At 40.5% G+C, this 13,665-nt stretch overlaps 1 long non-coding RNA gene across 1 annotated transcript; it reads right to left on the minus strand.

The window, feature by feature from the left end:
• Positions 1–6,651: 6,651 nt before the first annotated feature.
• LOC111268582 (uncharacterized) lies at positions 6,652–12,814 on the minus strand. The gene is made up of 2 exons (XR_002685302.2): positions 12,059–12,814; positions 6,652–10,924 (listed from the first exon to the last, which is right to left on the minus strand). It is a non-coding gene; the product is annotated as an uncharacterized LOC111268582 (long non-coding RNA).
• Between the last annotated feature and the right edge of the window lie 851 nt (positions 12,815–13,665).

Raw genomic sequence — 13,665 nt, forward strand, 5'->3', positions numbered from 1 at the left:
ATATATAGGAATTAAAAGCTACCAGTCTTCAACACAACGTGATATGGTCTTTTTTATCACGCTGAACTGGGACAAACAGAACGTACCTCTTTTAAAAATCGCATATCACGGGGTGTGCTGATCGGGTCGTTTTTCGTAAGGACTCTTAACGTTAAATAGTATGTACGCAAAGACAATTAGTTGTCCGTGTGTAGTTGTCGTTTTTTACGCATCCCCCCCCCCCCCCCAATCGCAATTAATTTATTTAAATCGTTCTCCAGGGTTGGATTGAGGCAATGCTAAAGACGTGAACTGTTAATCGGCAGCTTTTAGACGCAAAAGTGCCGAAAGCTGGGTCGAATTCCCAGAGCTTTGGATATTTCGGTAGTGTGAAGTAGTTCGGTAGTATTTGTACTTTCAAAACCGTCTTTTGGTTGAGAAACTGCTTAAGAGTTGCTCCTTTACGGCCAGCGTTCTAGTATATATTGGGCGAACAGCAGAGATCAGCTTCCTATCGTTACGAGAGCACCTTCCGTTCCGAGAGTACTTTCGTGAGTTTGTTCCACGGCTACCCTGTTTTCCCTTTAAATATTTCGAAGGATATTGTGCTAATCGAGGGTGATTAACTGAATAATGAGTGGTGGTGTTTTTCTAATCAATATTTAGCATATTATTGTAGAATTTAATTGTTGTGCTATTGCCAATAGGCTTCGTTGTCGTCCCTCTTTCCTTGATTCCTTGTAATAAATGTGGAATATTATCGACCTCGTTTATGTAGCTTTCGGTTAAATTATTTTGCCGGCGAGCAGCAACTAAATCTCGTTCGAATTTGCTTGCTGTTTCCTATACCGCCATGTCAATAACTGCTAATAACAAACACCTGTGTGACACTGATGGGCGGGAGAATACTGCTTGTAGCTCGGCACTTGGTTCTGTCGTTACAGTTACAAAGCTGAGCCCAGACGACACCAACATGCGTATGTCTGAAGCGCTTGTTAGAGATCTGGCCTTTCCAGCTTAAGTAGCAAAAATGAGCATACACAGTGGCCTGTTTTTTATTGTAGTCTGTACCATTGTCTTTGTGGTAAGCATTTTTGCATTCAGCCCCGTCAAAGTTCTAGGGACAGTCCTACATACATAATTAATCGATCCCGAGCGATTGAATCGCACATTCTGTTATGGGCTGGCACTTACCGCCACTGCGGCAATGGCACCTTCCACAGCCCTTTTATTGCGTTCTCGTTCTCGACTTAGAGTCGGCCTTCATCAAAGCAGACGCAGGTGTCTTATTTGTCCGCCTTCAGGTAACAATATATGACAAGAATTGAGCGTAAAGGATGCTCATTATTAACTGGTATTTAGTTGCAGGCAAATTGGACCTGATACTCATGGTAAGCAAACATATCGTTGGTTGCAATTGGTAATAATATTCATATTTATATACCACAACGGATCTGTAAAAAATGTTCTAAGGGTAGCGTGGTCTTAGTTGCTAATGCGCATTTTCGCAGTACACAGCCATAATAATTATGAACATGCGGCTCTGGCTGGTTTGATTTTCAGCCTTGGCAAAAAATTACCATGGCATATATAGTTATCATGCCGTTTTATAGGTGTGTCAAAGAAACTCTAGAAGTCTAGCAAGACCAATCCCCCCTAGACGTTCTACTGGGGACAGGTCCTCGATGCTGTACTAAAGAAATGGTTCTCACCACTTGTTAATACAGTAGTAGTAACTAAAAACGGTAAAAATTAATACGAAAAAAATTCTTCTACCTGAATATTTAGCTCCACTCAAACAAAATTATTGCAGCGCATGCCAGTGCGTTTTTGAGATTTGCCAAAGGACCTATCTTTGAAAAATCTTGAAGGTAACATGGTCGACCATGCCAAAAAGTTCTGCGTCATGATATGTGTTTTCACCTCACAACCAACGTGCAATATTTGGGTGATTTTAACTTGGCCATTTTCCACCCTAATATAATAAAAATAAACATTTGTGTGAGCATAAATAATGAACGTTGCCGGCGAAGTCACACTCTTATCGAGCACTTACTGGGTGAGTGTTGATTGTAAGGCAATATTTGCGTCTATACTGCAGACAGTGAGTCAACGTGAACGTGACAAACGTAGCAGATTATGCTACTCGATAAATAATATATTTCTTCCTGATATATTTATATACATAGCAGTCGCAGAAGGAGAAATGTCGCCCGAATAGTTCACGCCTCTCTCTTTTAACTAGATCGTTTGCGCTCTTAACATATAGGTTAACTACTTGCAAATTGCGTCTGCTCGCGCGTGGTAGTTGTGTAGAAGCATTCAGCTTATATGGATCTATCGACGTTATCGTAAAAGCCTTATTTAATTGTTGGTGTTAATTTAAACAGCTGCGTTAATTACGTATATAGATATTGTAAGCTGTGGGAATAACATTTCGTTTTTTTTAGTGGCATTATATGCAGATCGTTAGCAAGAACAATAGCAAACTACAACCAGATATCACAAAATGCAAAGATAGGCAAGTGCAGAAGTTGCAGAAAAGCAATTATTAAAATATTAAGCAAACGTACCAAAAGCCAAGGTTTGTCGAGAAAGACAAATACCAGATCGAAAAGGTTTCTTTGCGCGCACGACTGCTCAGATCACAACAAACTGAGCAATAATCTGAAGCAGTAAGAAGTTAATCAACGATATGAAGAGCTATCCGATGACCCTTTTGAATGATCGAATCTCTCCAAAAATGGGAATTTCAAGTAACTGAGTTGATTTTCTTCTGATTAGGTTGACTGTTTTACTGAACATAATCGCTTACTTCTCTACGATAGACATTTTCGACATGCTCTAAGTCTCACTGGGGAGTCGAACCATGGCATCTGGTGAGCTGATTATCATTACATTTTGATAGATTATTGGTGCCGTCGCGTCATGATATTATCGAGCCAGACTAACCAATACACGACGCCTCTGAGTCCTGTTGAAACGCCGCCAGTATGACCAGTACAATTTGCCCGTTGTTAGTCCAAGTTGCTGATCTATAAACATATTCTAGAAACCAGAACTTTTTTTCCACATGCAACATGGACTTTGTTTGAAAAACGGAAATATGAGTTAAGTGGTTTTTTAAAAACGAACCAAAAATGGTGGCATCAAAAAAGTTGTAGAATTCAGAAAATGAAATGTACTGATATTCTAGAAAAATCGAGTCGAAAGTGAAATTCTATAGATGACCTAAAGCAAAAAATTTTCGAAATAGAAACACTTACGAACTTGTGGTGCGACGTATGATGATAAGAGTAATTCTATTTGTTATATATTCGTCGAACCTAAGTGTAATCAATAGGTAAACAATCGATTTGTGTCATTTGTACGACCTGCGGTAAATAACGCCAGTATGGAGTCCGCCTATGGCTCCATCGTGAAAGAGACCATAGTAGATAATGTAAGTACGAAACACAACCAAACACAGATTGTGGTTGGATTTCCTTTATACAATCCCGTTTCGGTAGTGTTATATAAGTTCAAGTACGAGTACTGGGGCTTAGGTGGGGTTTATCGTTTATTCTAATATAATAATAGTAACGAAGTTCGTCCATCATCGGGCATAAAGACTGCGCATAACCGGTGAAATGGTGCCTCCAATGCGACTTGGAACCTAGTCCTACGTGGTGTGGACAGCACGACAGAAAAAGAACTCCCTCGCTTTCCGGAATCGAGTTGCTTGTCGGCCAATGTTCAAAAAACTGGCATTTTTGGCAGACAGATGGACGCACAGATATCAGCAGTGGCACTGCACATGGTTAAATTAAAAATGGTACGTTTTATTGATATTGAAAGCGTGAGGTCTCATACTTCATATAAAGGTAGGACACACTGCATGTACTCTTTCTAGGGTCCAATTAAAGCCTAGTTGTGACATAATCGGCGAGCGACTGCCCAGAATATCTGGTACAAGTTCTTTATAACAAATATGGTTATAAAATGAGCTCCTCTAACATTGTCGAGATCATCCTTATTTACGAAAATACGGTGAATTTGATGACGTCATTAAGAATTCTTTGTTTCTGTTCATTAACCATGCCGACACAGTGCTCACAATATGCGCTGTAAGCTCTCTAGACTGGCCGTTAGAGTAGGCTAGCATTATCTGGAAAGCCCTTGCTACGTGTGCCCGTATAAGAGCTGCGTGTAAGGGCTGTGTTCTTGCCGTTACACGCAGCTCATAACAGTAATATGGTGGTGGTGATAATATCGTCAGGGTCTGTTAAGGGCAAAGGGTCTAAATGCGCACTTCCGTTTTTAGGTTCATTTTTAAAACCTTTCCTAGTTTCTAGCTCGCGATTTTCACAAAAACGGCGAACGCTGCCTAGCGTTGAAAAGCATATCTCAGTATTAGGGTCACATGGTACAAACTAATATAAGCACTACCTCATTAGTTATGTATATAATATCTAGTTCCGATACGTCCTGGTTAGCTGGTGCGTGCCCTATCATTTGCGTGGCAGCTTGTTCCGTCAATCCAGTTCCAATCGCACATATATTCGTAATTGACGTCAGAATGGCCATTCGAAGACATTTCACTCGTTGGAGCACAACGGGGTCTGCATAAGCAAAGCCCTGTAGCTGGAACGCAGTCAGCTTAAAAAACACTGCGTTTGCATAAGCTAATAGAGTTTTGGTTGAGCTCCTTTGCATAGTGCCCTCGTTTAACCCAGCAAGCAGTCGCGTCTTTCTGTCATGTGATGGTAGCTGGGCTTAGAGATTAGACACAGGAGATATTTGATGCCGTATAATAGGTCGTACTTGTTGTACGGATGTATGACCTTGTACTGTTTGCCCATAAACCATTTTAGCAATCATAAATGTTGGTAAGTTCATCAAAATTTTGCGTATGATGGATTGCACTGCAAAATTTGCCAAAGCCACCTCTTGGAGAGCGGGACTCATAGTAAGCTCCCTATTAGCCGATCTTGCATCTGAACGTTCAACTTTCTTACAGGTGCAATGGTACATCTATAGCTTCATTGAAATCCGCAGATATCTCTACCGCATGGTTGGCTATAGTGCTCTGCCTTAGTGGTCGAGTGCGTAGGCCGTCAGTTCAGTCAGAGTCGCTCTCCTAGCCACAATGGCATATCTTATAGCAGTTCCACCTGCTGTCATAAGCCTTCCGGAATGTCGCTGCGTGCCACGTTTTGTTGCAGTACAAGCTATCTCTCACATATGCACTCTCCGCTGACAAAGTCGCATAACTTATGAATTAAGCAGTTGCAAGTATTTCAACAATATGGTTCTGCGAGGACAATTGCATTCGTAGATCGCGTCGTACCATTTAAACTTGCAGGACCGTTTGTCGGTCATGTTTGTCCCTGTGTTCGGTATCGCACTGTCAAATAAGGTTCTTATTTTCACTACCAAACGATATTGCACCTGACACTGCATTCGAAACGGGATCTGGATAGAAAAACTAGTTTAAAACTCAAGCCTTTTGCCTCGTTATCGTGATCAATTTTAACTATAAGTGGCCGATTTTACTAGAAACAACTACAAAGTAGTATACCCTTCCACTGTTTTAGGGTTAACTAAATCAAACCAGCTGTTACAACTGGGAGTGTGGCTTCTCCCAAAAAGTTCACATTCCTAGCTTGAGAAACCAGCCGAGCATTGAAAACACTCGACTCCTTTACGAAGGCTGAATAAAGCAGACGATCAAGAGTGGCCAACTAGTCGATTTCTTTTAATAGGAGCTTTAGCTGTTTTCTTAGCTGCGTTTTGTTCAGCTAGAAATCTCTTTAAGGACATTAATAATATTAACTTAAACACCGTCGAACTTTTTGTGGTAGTCCAGAGACAAAGTTTCTGTTGTTCACAGGTATAATTTCAAGAATATTTCACCAGCAGTATCAATCCGGAGCGGGATGAACAGAGCTTGTCACCTTGAGCATTTATCAAGAGATACAGCGTATGCTTTGGGTTTGGGGATGGTGATTTCAGGTTTTTCTTTTGGGCAAGACAAGCTTACCTTTAAGCCATTGTCCACATGAAGTCACTATTTTATATGGTGTAAGTATTTTGTTACGGTTCTGTCCTGATCTGCCTGTCGACAATACTCTGTGGTCAATAACTTGTTCAATAGTTTGCGTGCTACTGTCAAAAGAAGTTCGACTTTTATGGGTTCGTTGTCACAGAGCACATCTCTACCATTATGTACTACGAAACTCTTAGGGCGAAGCGTTTGCAAAATGTTTCTATCAAGGACGATGGATCCGGCGAGGCGAGCCTGGGTGCTGACCACGTTTTTAACGATTGTATGTCATGACTGTACACAGAAACGTTCTTCATGTACACTTCATCCATTAGGCATTTTAGATAGAATGCGTTACTTTTCTGCATTTGTTTTAGAAAGAGAATTGGCTGTTTATCGACGTAAACGACGTTCATAGAACGTTAAAAGCCTTTCCACTGAACTGTTAATAAAAACAGTGCGGAGAATCGATCAGTTGATACGTGACCGAAGATTCATTGCCAGTATCTATTGAATGGATGATAATACTACTTAGCTGAGCTATTGCGCGCTTCCTGCGCTATCCACTGGACATTTACTGTTGCTGAAACATAATAAAAATGCTATATCTTGTGCGAAGTTAAACACCCGAAATAATACTATTCTCGTTTTTGATAATCACACATTTTATTCAAATATAATAACTTTCGATCTTGTTGATACTATGGCTAAGTTGATTGACGTTTGTTTCGTCTTTTTGCGTAGGACGTAATTTGTACAAAACTGCGACGAATAAATATTTAGACGGGTGTTTATAGTTACTAGAGGCCGTTTGATTTTTGATTCGGTTCGCCATTACATAAAACCGCACTGTAAAACGCTTCCAGTATAAATAGTAATATTTGACTTACGCCTTCATGTTATTATCTAATTTCGTCTCTTATTTTCTATTTTTACCTATATTGTTACTGCTTTCTTTTTACGGTTACAATCCGCAGCTGCCGCAATACGGAAGAGGATATTTTATGGTTGCGTTTACAAAAAAAAGTTTTTACTTTTATTGTGGCTTCATGTACGCTTGCAGTAAACTCGGCCGATAACCAGATACGCTTGGCCTTACACAGTATATTTCTGGAGCCGCATCCTGCTTGGCACATGTGTATTCTAAATTTTCACATCCTTTTTAGATCATTCTAGAAACGGGTGCATAAAAATACTTATGCTACTAGTCAATAAGTTTGTTTCGGTTGTCAATATGTTTGCCTTTCTATATTTTTACGAATTATTGTTGTTTTTTTTTTTAATGTTGTGATTAGTCAGTACGTATTTAGATACGAGTCGGAAACCATCTTTTTCTGGTGTTTTATTTTTAGATTGAAAAAATCTAATTCATTTTGATTACACAGGTAGACGGATACCTTGACGTCTGTACCCTCACAGCTGATGTACAGAAATGCGTTCTTTCTGTAATACAAATGTAAACTCGTTCAACGACGATCTTCTTCTAAATAATCGTAATTCGTGGTCAGATTGACTCCTTCAATCTGCCTGCACCTTCCTCCACTGGCATCTAAAGATACCAAAAAAAAGTTGCGTCGAACAGTTCGTATCGTGTACACGTAGCCGGCAAATCCACTAATATGTCGATGGGCATATCTTGATCTTATTACCGTACATGCACAACTTACAACAGTTGTCCCCTAACTTTTGACCGAACACCGACTTCCGAACCATCCCTGATACAACTGCATGGATCGCACATTGAATCGACGCCCATCTAGCCATTAGCGCACGGCACTAAGCAGGTTGACCGGATCGGCGTAAGGACGCATCTGCAACTGGATCAGAAAATCTCTCTTTTTTTTTTGCGGTGGCTGGCATAATATTAGCCACACGTTCCCCCGGAACTCGGATGCGCACGTCCTATACTTGTCCAGTCTGCTAAGCATCTACATTTTGATTTTTGACAGTCGTTCTGACACTCAGGGTCAAATGCATTCTTGCAAATAAGTCGCCTTACTTATATTGTTGGTTAGTATAACCATGTTGACAACAGCAATTAAAGCTACGTTCGTCACAAGTTGGCTCCCGGTTACAATGACATTTTTCACTGCCAACCGTGCGGGCAGTGACTCTCATATCGTGTTGTATGTCCTATTTGACCTTGCAATCGCTTATTCTCTTGACGCGTCACGTATTCTCTCGAAGGATACTGTACCCGACATTTTGTGTCTAAATTCCTGTTTCCATTTTAAGCATACTTTGATTACCTTAGGACAATTCCATTGTCTTTCGCAGTCACAGTCCTGCGGAACAAGTTTGATCACAGTACTGTCCAACATAGCCTGGCATATATGCATTCCTCTTATCGTCATCGTATAGCTTATCACTTGGGCGGTACAGGCGCTTATAAACACTTACAGGCATATCTACTAGCTATGAAAACACAATCATCTGTGCTTTTGCGATCGCCGGACAAATCCGTTCACTATCCTCATCCTAGCGCCAACGATCAGGCAGCAAAATGAAGAAAACTAAATGTTTGCATCGGTGTCGTCTCTATGCTGATGCCATTTCATTGCATTTTAACAAAGTTTTCGTCGAATATCTTTTGAGTGGTATGTATTGAAACTTAGAGGAGGACAGTTGGACGGATTTCTACAAATTCTGTATAAACAATATTCGCCATAGCGTATAACTAGCCTCGTAGACTTAATTTAGCATGCGTAATGGTTTTGTGGTCTTGATTTCTTCTTGCAACATAACCTTCCATAACAGACGTATGGTACTATATTCAAGGATCTATCAAAGTGGACAGCTCACTACCAAGCCCGTTCTAAACAAGATAGTTTGGTAGAAGTAAAGTGCTTCTATTTTGACGTTACCTTTTTATTTAGAGACACCCAATGCCAAAACGTACTGCTTTTTAAGGCACAGCTATCAATGATGAGTTCAAAAAAATATTCTGATTATAGAGCTTGCGTCTCGAATATGCTGTTGACTTAGAAAGACGTTTTGCGTTTGGTAACCACCAGATAATATTGGAAAACGCCCTTATCTTCGCAGAACATGGCGATTTGGGAATGGTACCCATTAGATTCCACTTTAAGAGAATATTTGTATTCAATAAAAAGAATAACCTCTGTGTTAATTAAGTATCTTTTCACGGACTACGAAAATAAATTTTTCATGCACTGGCTGATTCGCAAAATCGTGCGTATTTTTAGACAGTAAAATTATTTTTGGTTACGACTCGTAAGGTTGATCCCAAAGGTTGATCGCAAAGTCGCAATGTGATTGATGCGCCCACCGAATTTACCTGCTTTTTTTTTTGCTTATAGCTGAATATTAGTTGTGAGATATTTCTGCGGCGGTCATCCAGGGAGGGACCCACGACATATCTGGATCCATTTTGGTTTTCTACAGAGAAGAGGTGGCTTATATTGCAAAGTGTCAACTCCGATGTTAACTACTATCTTTTGTGGTTATATGTAAGTCTTGCTAGCCTTATTTAGTTTCTCCTTCAATAGAACTATAAAACGGAATGATGGCGTTATGCCGTTGTAACCATTTTTCAAAGTTAAATTTTAGAACAGCGATGGCCGCATATGCATGGCGGTGCATTCAAAAACCGCGACAATTACTGGACACACCTGACTTTTCTCTAACGAAGTTGACTGCGGAAAGGCTAAAGCGTACCCGAAGAGCAATTAGTGTAAGACATTCTCTGTTGATAAAAATGCGTAGGCCTCGACTCCTAGGTTAGGGGATGAAGCCTTGAAACTGCTTTGAGGCATCCATTCTTCCTCGCCAGCATCTGTCGGAGTACCCTGCTAGCGCAGCCCTGAATACCTTTGAGATCGCTGTTCAGCATAGCCATGGACGCAGTTTACCGCCAGACTAACTGACCTAAAACATTGCGACTACCTCTGCTCCTGAATTGGCAGAGCACACCTTAACGGGTAAAACTAAGTCGAAACTGGTGCAATTTTACTCTTCAAGCTACAACATTCGTCCTTAAAGAAAAAAAAATAGGATTATTTTTTTCTGCTTGGTAAAAAAAAAATATAAATCTACCTGGGGATATCATTTTTGAGGGTTTAGATTAGTAAGCTGTGTGTGGTTCATCGAAAAGCACTTCCGCTTTTCCTAGTTTTTAAAAATGGCTCGTACTATTGGTTTAAGTAGCCAGCGCCAACTAAAATTTTCCGACATCATGTATATGTGAAATATTCCATATCACGCTCAGCTTGTAATTTGGTTTGGGGGAGAAATTTCCACCAAAACTTGAACTTCGTAATTTAGTGTGGCTGCTCGTTAAATTTGCATTGACCGAGTATAGATGCTTAAAATATGTGCCAGTTAATTATAGTGAATACTTTTACAGTAAACTTAATAAAAAAAATCATTCTTATATACAGGATACTCCGCACACGTCAGCCATTGTCTTTAATTTTAGTAGAAGTGAATATTTATTGCTGGTGCTATCATGACTTAACGCAAGGGTCGCAAGCACCCTTTTCCAAGTTTACCGCTAGGCAAGAAGGTCGTCGTCGAACTCTTGCAAGAAGCCATGTGTATGCGGACGCTCATCGCCACATTCAGCCTTTTACTTGCAGCCATCATGGTCACCCTAACAACATAACCTCCAGCTCATTTTGAAAGTGTTTACAAGATGTATGCATATACATTGCTTACTTGTTGTTCTTAATTTGAGATCTTGCTTAAGAGCTAACGGCATACGTAAGTAGCATTGCTTCTGCTCGCGCAGTTCTTTGAGTCAAAGTCGCAGTCTTCGCGATGATAATGTCCTGACGTCGGCACAGCGTAACAAGTCACAGAACACATCGCCGGTGCGATTCAAGGGGGTCTTGTGGATCACATTCTCTTCGGCATATATATAGTCCTGCAGTGAGTCGAAGTCGTGACATGGCAGACCTCCTGCAAAACCAACATATATAACAGTTTAATATAACATATAATATAATCATAACATATAACACAGCTTATGTTCTTCGGTGCAGCCTAATAGGAAACGCTTTTTAGAAGGTTGGCGCATGTGTTGCATAGTATTGAGCGAGCATAGCCATCACCATGCGCCTAATATCTTTCTAGTAGATCCGTTAACTGAGTAATTACGTGAGATCATGGTACTTACATGGGTTTGAGGGTAAAATTGAGCCAACCTGAAATATGTCAGTGCGCCTTGTTCAACGCACATAGAAAGTAATATATGAAGATGGACTGAAAATTGTTTGCACAGATTTACGCGACAATTCACACGTCCATACTGGATACTTTATTTCATAAAGGGAAGTCGTTGTTTTACGCTACCAAAATAAGAGGCTATTACTAAGTATCTCATAGACATTTTTCAAGCGTGCTTTTTAATCGACGCGACAATTAAACTCTTAAAGCGGGTTTTACAAAAGTGGGTATATGAGTAAAAAATTAATAGGATTATTTCTACCAGGTGATAGCAATTACAATACCGTTCTAGAAATTTCAAATGTGAGCGCCCCACTTTGAAATCAAGTCCATTCGTATGGGGCCATCAAAAAGCAGCAAGAAAGTTATTATCAAAATAGCTTTTTTATTGGCGGATGCGTTTGGAGCGACAGCGGTCACTTCGGTGTTCTACTATTATCCAGTCATCAGCATTATAAAAAAAAAAAAAAAAAAAAAGTTTATTTAACTAGAATGGTCAACAACCACATTCTGTATAATGATAACGTTTGAAAGACCAGCTTTTTCATGCTGACCTTGATGCGGCAGCCATGATCTGTAACCAAAAATTAGCATTTCTCACCCATGCGGTAAACAGGTATCCCCTTGCAGTGGCCGTATCTAATTTCATTATAGAATGGCAATGCATGGTGGTAAATGTCCATATGATTATGGCCTCTCATTATGGGGAAACCATACATTGTGATCAAAATGTTTAGTTAAAACTCAACGTTTGAACGTTGAGTTTTGTATCAACATTGATCAGATTGTAGAAATCAAAAATACGAATGCAACGACCTTGGACATACATAAACCGCTGGAAACCTGGGTTTGATTGATAATGTTTACCTCGTTTTGTTCGAAGCAGGCAGGTGACCATAATGAAAACATCTTGTTTGTTTCCATTTAGGGCTTTCGTATTTTTTTTACACAGGCACTTATCATTCTGCGTCCTGCCGACAGACACCCGTTAATTTTGCCTTAATTCGTTTGGCCTGTGCTATTCCTTATCGCCACCAATCCTCGGCTCACCGTTGCTGTGAGCCGATGTTTTCGTAATAGTTAGCATATTCAGCGTGTATTCGAAAACGCATACTAATTGCAGAAGTGAATGTCTAACAAAAAACGCACTGCGTTCTCTTCAGGAGACGTCGTCGGCGGCCAGGGATGGACTGGTTACAAACAGGCCGATTTGCTCGCCGGCCACACAGAGTTACCATTGCGTGACCTCTATACTGCTCGCTTCTAGGCCGGAACTCCTCGTGTCCTTTCAAAGTGACATGATTCATTGGCGGCATAACACAAGTCTGTCCCGACTGCAAAGCTTTGACGCACACAACCAGCTAAATATTCACATAGTATTGAAGTAGTCGGAGAGTGACTAAGCTCTGAATTAGTAAGATAAACTAGGATTTGGTGTGAAGTCGAATATGATACACAACAATTATAAAATGACATCTTTGTCCGCATAACAGACTACTCAGTACCCTCCATTTGTTTTCTCAAGCAAGTCACATTGCGCTCAGTTCTGGCTGGATTCAGCAATCTATCGTATGCGATACTGCCGTAGCATGTTGCGCCGTTACGAACCTGTCTCATGACTGAACGTCAGTTATGGTAGCCGTAGAAACACGATCTGGTCTTCAGCTTTGTTCGGTAGAGGAACGTGGCAAGTGAAAGGATCCGAGCTGACGTCGCGATTATCGTACTGGTCGGATATTTGCGTATGCGTACTAGAGAGAAGCCGTTCGTTTGGGATTAATAGTTGTAGACTTATAGACTGCTCCGATTTTCGATATACTGACGGCTACGGCCGTTCAATACCGATGCAAAATACCCACTACTTGTAACGGTGAGTAAATAAATATCCGCGATGAACTTTGTGCGCGGATAGACAAAGCGACGAATCACACAGAAAGATCTACACTCGGTCAATGCAAAAACTGCGATGCTTGTTGCCAGTTTCATTGTTACCATAAGGATGAGCATTTTTGCAGGTTAAAAATCCTACTCTAAACTGTTCGTAAGAAGCCTTAACGCCCATAGCACACGGTGTCCTCGTCCTGACCACTGTCCAACCTCAATATCAAAGATGCACTTTGATCTGACTACTAGCCAGGCGGGTATTACTGAACACCTTAAAAAAATTTGAATGGGAATTGGTAAAAGAAAACCTGCCATGTAAATATGCCTACCAAAATAGTATAGTAGTAAAAACTTCAGATCACAGTATCGTATTGATCGCAAGCTTAAAGGGACTATATGCAAGACTAATGATGATGCACTTTCTGAGACAATACATAACGATGATCCACTTTCACGTGGCAGATATATTATCGTGATGTTATATTTCTACCTTCATCTCCTATAAACATGACGACAGCAACACAAATACCTAGGATGCGATCGGCCCAACGTACGTTTTAGGGAGTTCCGCGCAATGGAAACCGATCCAC

Source organism: Varroa jacobsoni, unplaced genomic scaffold (assembly GCF_002532875.2).
Source record: "Varroa jacobsoni isolate VJ856 unplaced genomic scaffold, vjacob_1.0 scaffold_1302, whole genome shotgun sequence".
Lineage (NCBI taxonomy): Eukaryota > Metazoa > Arthropoda > Arachnida > Mesostigmata > Varroidae > Varroa > Varroa jacobsoni.